At 46.8% G+C, this 8,018-nt stretch overlaps 1 pseudogene; it reads right to left on the reverse strand.

The window, feature by feature from the left end:
* Window positions 1-3,805: 3,805 nt before the first annotated feature.
* LOC118982765 (uncharacterized) lies at window positions 3,806-3,950 on the reverse strand (annotated as a pseudogene).
* Between the last annotated feature and the right edge of the window lie 4,068 nt (window positions 3,951-8,018).

Here is an 8,018-nt window from a genome sequence, read left to right on the forward strand (position 1 = left end):
GCTGCTCCCCAGGCCCTTCCTGGGGGTGACTTTCTCAGGTTGTACTCCCTGAGACACAGTGTGTCTCGGTACAGGGGTCTGGGCGACAGGAGTCGCTGAGCAAGTGAAGCAGGGCAGTGCTATGGTCTGGATGTTGTGCACCCCCAAATCTGTATGCTGAAACCTAACCCCCAATGTTAGAGTAATTACAGGTAGAACATTTGGGAGTGATTAGGTCATGAGGGTTGGAGCCCTGGTGAATGGGGTCTGAGTCCTTATAAAAGACCCCAGAGGGCTCTCTTGCCCCTTCCACCCTGTGAGGACACAAGGAGAAAACAGTGACCTACAATCCAGGAATCAGGCCCTCACCAGACACTGAATCTGCCAATGCCTTGACCTTGGACTCCCAGCCTCCAGGGAAATGAAGTTCTGTGGTTTATAAACCACCTTGTGTACTACATTCTGTTAGAGAAGCCCGAAGGGATTAAGACAATAGGGAATGGGACAGAGACAAACAGTGACTTGGCCTGATACACGGGGGCTGCTCTAAAGCATAAACCGTATTGCAAAGTTGCTCCCTCTGAGGCAGGGGGTCCGCATTTTGTAACCCCATGTCTTAGCTCAGGCTGCTACAACAAATACCATCATCTGGGTGCTTAAACAGGAAACATTTCTTTCTCACAGTTCTAGAGGCTAAGAGTCCGAGATCAAGGTCATGGCAGGTGTCTGGTGAGGACTGTGTTCATGGTTTGCAGCTAGCTGTCTTCTTGTGGTGTCCTCACATGGTGGGGAAAAAGACATCATCTCCTCCTCTCTCTCTTTTTGTCCTCACCTGAGGATATTATATGTTTATTGATTTTAGAGAGACAGAGGAAGGCAGAGAGAGAGAAAGAGAGTGAGAAACATATCTAGATTGTGGGTTCACATACAGGAGGCAACCAACCGATTGCTATCTCTCTCTCTCTCCCTTCCTCTCCCTCTCAAATCAATAAATATATCCTTGGGTGAAGATTGAACAAATGCAACTGAGATGCCAATCTGGACATAGCACCCTAAGGAAATGGGACACTTTTCTTGGAGACGAGGTACCCTCCTTAAATGAGCAGCCATTGATGTGTGGTGTTTCCACAAGGTCCACCACACTGGTATCAGAACCCAGCAGTGAAGACAGGAGTGGATTTGTCACTGCCCCGCTGAGCAGGCTTTGTGCTCTTTTTGCTCTCACATCTAGACTGTGTGAGTCTGGAAGCTCTCATTCCCACAGCAGGGATGTGCCCACGAAGCACATGGGACTAGTCCCACGGACCGTAAGGTAGTGGATTTCCCTGGGGGGTAATCCTCCCCCCAGGTGACCGTAGCCAATGACAGAATGACATGGGGTGTAAACAGTCAGGCCTCCTTGCCTCTAGGGTCATATCCTGTGGGTCAGACCAGGTCAGATTTAACCTGAGACCACATTCTTGCCTCCTTTCCTCTCCTACAGGCTTCTCTGGAAAGGAGTGTCTTCCGTCACATGCCCCAGACCGCTGTCCCAGTTACTGCTTCCAGACGAGCGGACCTAGACCCTTCCTCAGTCCCTCCAGTTAGGGCTGAGCCCCACTCTCACCGGTGGAGAGGCAGGCTCTGTGCCTGCAGCTTCTGGTAGCCGCTTTGTCTCCAGCGGGGGGCTGCCTGTGTACACGGCCCCCGGAGGGGTGGAGACAGTGTGCCCAAGTCCTGAAGATGTTGTTTAGACCTTTGGATTCAGGCAAACAGTTGTCCTCCAACACACTCTTTTCTGTTTTGCTCAAACCATTTCGACTGGGTATGAGAGGACTCTGGACACCTGGCAATCCCCCTCCTGCCCCAGAGCGATTGGGACCTTCCAGTCTCTACCACTGTAGGTGGTGGAAAGTCCTGCTCACCCAGGGGGAGGGAGGAGCTAATAGATACTGGCCCACTGTCTGAATTATAAAAAAAAAAAAAGAGGTTGTTGTATCTAGTATTATTTTTTGGCTTTAGCGAATCTTGGTGTCTCATGTTTAAATGGATCACTCACACAACGTTTGTATTTAGTATGGACTCTGTTAATGAAACGTTTTAACATCAAAATGTATTATAAAATGAATCATTCCAGATAACAAAGAGCTTAACACCTAAGGAAGGGAAAATGTACTTATCCCTGCCTCTGAACACGCCAAAAATCAGCCAGCCCCATCTCATGCCCAGAGCAGAGTTGATGGACAAACAGGAGAGTACAGCCCTCGACAGAGAACCACCTCTCTGTCCCGCCACGACAGGGAACACGGCATGTTTGCTTACCTTGATGCGAAGACACTTTCCATACTCAAAGCCAAAGAGCAGACTGACAGGATTTACTTTAAATGTAAGAAATGCAGTTTGCTTTGTCTAACCAGCAACAGGAATCTATTTGCATCCACACTGCAGGTCAAGACAGTGGCATCTCTAACACCTGTTAGCCGATGCTGCTGCTGACATCACAAGTGGTATTGGTAACGAGCAAACATCATAACTTATGCATGGACCTCCCGAAGGTCAGCTGTTTCCGAACCCTTGGAAGTCCTGCTTATCTACAGGAATAAGAACTAGATTGGGGCATGAGAAAGAAGCTAATGTTTTAATCCATCCAGTCATAAAAACAACACTCAATGACGGGTCTTCAAAAGCTCTGTTGAGGGGAATTGACAGGAAATAGGCACTGGGGACAACAAAGACCAGGCAGTGAATGACTGAGCAGTTTAATTGACTTGGCTTCTTTCTAGTTACTTTGTGTGGATTTTCACAAAGCTTTGGTTTGTGGGTGAACATTCCAGCTGCTGTGTCTTGCGAACAATAAAAGGAATAGGGGCTTAACCTGTACGGAAATAGACTTAGAGATGGATTAGGTATGGGCTATGTCCCTGGCTTTTTCCCTACATCATCTCGCTTATTCCGTAGAACAGTTTAATTAGGTGTTAATAACTTCCCTTCACAACTGAGGAAACAGAGGTGGGCGTGTATGAACGGTGCCAACCCTCTGAGAATTATTTCCTCGTCAAATTACACCCACCTCTTGACTGGCATTAAGTTCCTGAAGACTATGATGTTTGAGCTGTGTCTCTTCAGGAAGATAGAAGCCACTTAGGTACTGAAAGACGAGTGAACTTGACTCAATGAATTAATGATGAAAGCGTTGGGAGGGATTGTAATTCAGGTAGGATCCAGTTGAACTGAAGGACACCCAGCCGGTGTCCCAAAGAACTGCCAGAGAGGAAAACCCCCCCAACGCTGGTGTCAAAGTCAAGTTTCCTGTGTAAGTAGTAGAGGAGACAGATTCACAAGAGAAAGGGCCACAGAGGGAAAACCGGTTTTTCAACTCAGACCCAAATCCCCTTTCGTGGAAGAAGGAGCAGCACTGGGATGCACAGACTGGAGAGGGAGAGTTCATGGAGGAAGCTCCTGGGGGGGGGGGGAGGCGCGCTGTCCACAAACGTCTGCACAGCATGACACGCCGGAAGAGCCTGCTGGAGTCCATCTGTCAGAGAGGCCGAGGAGCGTTTTCTTTTTTTGAAAGATTTTATTTATTTATTTTTAGAGAGGGAAAAGGAGGGAGAAAAAGAGGGAGAGAGATGTGAGCAGTTGTCTCTCTCACGCCCCCAGTCAGAGACCTGGCCCACAACCCAGGAATGTGTCCTGACCAGGAGGAATTGAACTGGTGACCCAGGTTTGCAGGATGACACCCAACCCACTGAGCCACAACAGTCAGGTCAGAAGGAACATTTTCCTATCTTTTCTTTTTACTTTGGCTTTTTAAGAAAGGTTTTATTTGTTTTGTTTTGTTTTGTTTTTATGTGCCCCAGGCATGAACCAGCTCTGGTCACCAATGCAGACAATAAGCTAGGATGAACTAAGGACTGTACAACTGCTTTGCCCCTGACTGATATAAGAGCAACACCACCAATCAGGTGTGTCCTTGCCCATTGCCAGGGGGTTATTTGTTTATTTTTAAAGAGAGCGGAAGAGAAGGACAAAGAGAGGGAGAGAAATATCAATTAGTGGTTGCCTCTTGCACGCCCCCTACTGGGGACCTGGCCCGCAACACAGGCATGTGCCCTGACTGGGAATCAAACAGGCAACTGTTAGGTTTACAGCCTGTGCTCAATCCACTGAGCTACACCAGCCAGGGCTGAAGGAGCATTTCCAATTAAACCTTTCCTTTGCATGAGAGCTTTTCATTTTATTGTTTAACTTCCTGGTTGTATTTTAAAAATCTCATCAGTGTTCACAATTAGGACCATTTTTTTTCAAAAAGTTTTTGTGAAGTTTTCCTCCTTCAGAAAGTTTGACCTATCATGGACAGACCTTATGTGAGAGGCTGAAATGTAGAACTGAACTGACAGGGCCTTTGATCATGGCAGTTCCCTGGAGTGGGGTGGCGGGAGTGGGCACTATTCCTCCGGGAGGGGCCCAAGGGCTCTGTCGGAGGGTGAGGCAGTTCTGCCTCCAAAGTGTGCAAGAGCAACCAAAACCTCAGGCTGAAGAAAGAGTAGTAAGTCTTATTTCACTCAGCATGATTGTGAGACAAATTGCTGGCTAATTAAACGTTTTGATTACTAGGGACTTTATGATCCATCTGGGACATAGTCGTCAGCTTTGGAAGGGGTAATACACACTCACCTTTAAAATTACATCCCGTGGACTTTGATTTGACCTTGATGCTGACCAGGGCACTTCCAAGACTTTGCATGAAAGAGTGTGGTCAGTGCGGCAGGGGAGTCTCAATGGGAAGAAGACTCAACGGGAAGGCTGTGAATTTGAAACTGAGGATGCTGCTTCAACGACTGGCCATTTTGCTGTAAGGACAGATGTGATGACAGCTGTGTTTTGGAAAGATTAATTTGGTCACGATGTTCACAAAGACTGGTGAGGTAAAGAGGCTAAAGCACGAAGGGCTGGGAAGCATCAAGTGACCCTGGTGACATCAGAGACCATGAGGGAAAGACAAATTGGGGTTGTTTGGGTGTCCAAGTATAGGACACAAAGACCGGAGAGAGGGGAGAGGGGAGATGGCGATTCTGAAACTTGTTTCTTAGGAGCATGACCCTTGGGCCCATGTGAGAAAGGTCCTGACTTTAGAGCCTCCCAGTCTGGCCCTACCCTAGCTGTGACCTCCCCTGTGAGTGAGATGTTTGGATGTCAAGGATACAGCCACCCCTTTCTAGACTATGCTAGGTGTCTGAGAACCAGAATTCACTGTCTAAATAGCCCAGCCCATGTCCTGGGCTGCGCAGGGCCCACTCTCCAAGGATCAACGGCATTGCTGGCGTGCACACCCCTGGGCCTGGGTGCTGGCCAAAGAAGAGCTGTTCGTGGATTGAGCTTCAGCTTCCTGGCTGCAGTGTCCCCATGCAGGCATGCGTGACCCCTCACAGTGCGGGATGGAGTCAGAGGTGGGAAGAAACCGGGGGTGAGCTCTGAGCAGAGGCTGGGGCCATGTCTTGCAGTATTACCAGGTTCAGGCATGGACTCGTGAGTCTAAGAATTAATTCCAAAGGTCCTGGCTTCCAGGTCATCCTTACAAACACGCATTAGTAAGGTAGGACGATAGATATTTTATTCAGCAGCCTATTGGCTTGGTTTATAACTCTTATTTTTAAGATTCTACTTATTTTTAGAGTGAGGAAAAGAGGGAGAAAGAGAGGGAGAAAAACATCGATGTGAGAGAGAAACATCAATCAGTTGCCTGCTGCACGTGCCCCAGTCAGGTACCTGGCCCACAACCCAGGCATGTGTCCCGACAGGGAATCAAACTGGTGACCTTTTGCTTTGCAAAAGGATGATGCCCGACCGAGCCACAGCAGTCAGGGCTCCTTTTTATTCTTTTTAATGGTGTCTTTTAATGAGTGGAAGTTCTTAATTTAAAAGTTACCTCTTATCAGGTTTTTTCCTTTATTCCTAGAGACTTTTGTATTCTTTCTAACAAATATTTACCTAGCGTAAGATCATAAGGGTTTTTCTCCTGTTTTCTCTTAAAAGCTTCATTGTTTTGCCTGTCACATTTAGAGGCATTAGCTCGCAATGAATACCACTGATTTTATGTGAGGTAGAGGTTGGGATTGATTTTGTCTCCCAATGGATACCCATTGGCCCAGCTCCATTTATCAAAAAGTCCATCCTTTCTCCCACTCATGTCACCTCTACTGTGAACCCAGTGACTACATATGTGGGTCTCTTTTTATTGGTTGATTTGTCTCTCCTTGTGCCAAAATAGTACTTTCTCAACTACTATAGCTTTGTAGTTAAATACTATGTTTTATAGGTCTTGATATTTGATCATGTAAATCCTCCAGTTTTCTTCAAGAATGCCTTTGCTATTCTTGGTCCTTTGCATTTCTATCTAACTTTTGAACTGCCATGTCAATTTCCTCAAATAGCCCTGCTGATACTTTGGGGTTGCACTGAGCTAAGGGGCAGTTTGGCAACAGCTGATAGCTTAACAGTTCTGAGTCTTCCAGTTACGCAGATGGTGTAGCCTTCCATTTATGTGTGCTTTAAACACTTCTCTCAATTACATTTTGTTGTGTTCAGTGTAGGAATTGCAGTTTTCATTAGTCGATCAACATGTTGTACACCTTGACCAAATATAATGAAATAAGTCAAGTATACCAAAGTTTAAAGTGTGCATTACTTAATTTCCAAGCAGCTTAATTCCACTGAGGTCTGAGAAAGTATTCAAAATTATTTCAATCCTTTGAAATTTGTTAAGGCTTTCTTTGTGTCCCAGCATATAATGAGTCTTAATAAGTTTCTTATATCCTCTGGTTCCACTGTTGTTATTGGCTCCATGTCCTGTCTCCAGGAGGAGGAGAAGGCATGCTCACATTCTGAGGTCCCGACTAGTAAGAGACGCACATCACTTTGTTCACGTTCTGTTGGCAGGAACTTGCATGCCCACATGGTAAGGCCTACTGGAAAGCAGATGGCAAGCTGAATTCTTACAGGGTCTTCCCTCTGTAAGATTTCAAGAGAGCTGCAGGGTATCCCACACAGTTTTCCAGCTAAGCAATTCCAGTTGGGAAACAAAAAAAACCCAACTTTCTCTCTATAGCTCTGGTAGAAAAATTCCAAAGAAAATCAGACTGGCCAGATTTGGATCACTGTTCTGTGTTAAACAATCACAATGGCACAGGAGATGGAGTAGTCCTCCCTGTTGGGCCCAGCGTAGGTCCCACAGACCCACTGGAGGGGGAGGAAGCTGAGCACTGTCTCCCAACTCATCTCCAGGGACCCAGGGTTGCCCAGCTGGAGCATGTAAGAGCCCCACCTCTCCTGAGCCATCCCCATTTCTTCTCCAGAAAGTCTCCTATGGCCAGTGTCCGTCTTCAGTGCTGGCAGAGCTGGAAGCCCCTGGGGGAAGCTGACACCTTCCCACCCCAGAAAACACAGGCAGAAATGGAAGAAAGAAGGGCACCTTTATAATATTCAAGGTAAGATACCTGCATACAGGAGGTTCAGGACAACGCCGAGAGGTACTGGAGTGTTTTTTTCTGTGAAGAGTAAAGAGGCACTTGCCTGCCCGGTGTGGATGATTGATTTATGAAGGAGGGTAGAAAGTTTCTCTGTTCCTCAAATGCACCAAAAATTCGAAGGTACTTTAAAAACCACTAAAGAACAAAATAAAAACAGAGACATGGGTACGTAGGACAGCTGGACAGAGACCAGAAGGGAGGGTATTGGAGACTGAGGAGACTGGAACAAATTAGCCAGAGAACATGTATGCATACTTGCTTAGCCCATGGACACAGACAACGATGTTCCAAAGGGGGGAGGGGAGGAGGCTGGGTTTAGAAGGACAAAGTTGGGGAAAATGGGAGACATCTGTAATAGAGTCAACAATAAAAATAAATAAATTTAAAAAATAATAACCACTTTCCCACTCAGAAGGGAAATCAGTGTCCGAAGAAGGGAAAGTGACGGCCCAACGCCTGTCTGTCGCGGGCTCCTGGCGCTTGTAGAGAGACCTAAAGTCAACCCCCAGAGGGTCTCAGCAGGCGAAAGGG

This window comes from Sturnira hondurensis, unplaced genomic scaffold, assembly GCF_014824575.4.
Source record: "Sturnira hondurensis isolate 20B ecotype Veracruz unplaced genomic scaffold, ASM1482457v3 Scaffold0002039, whole genome shotgun sequence".
Classification (NCBI taxonomy): domain Eukaryota; kingdom Metazoa; phylum Chordata; class Mammalia; order Chiroptera; family Phyllostomidae; genus Sturnira; species Sturnira hondurensis.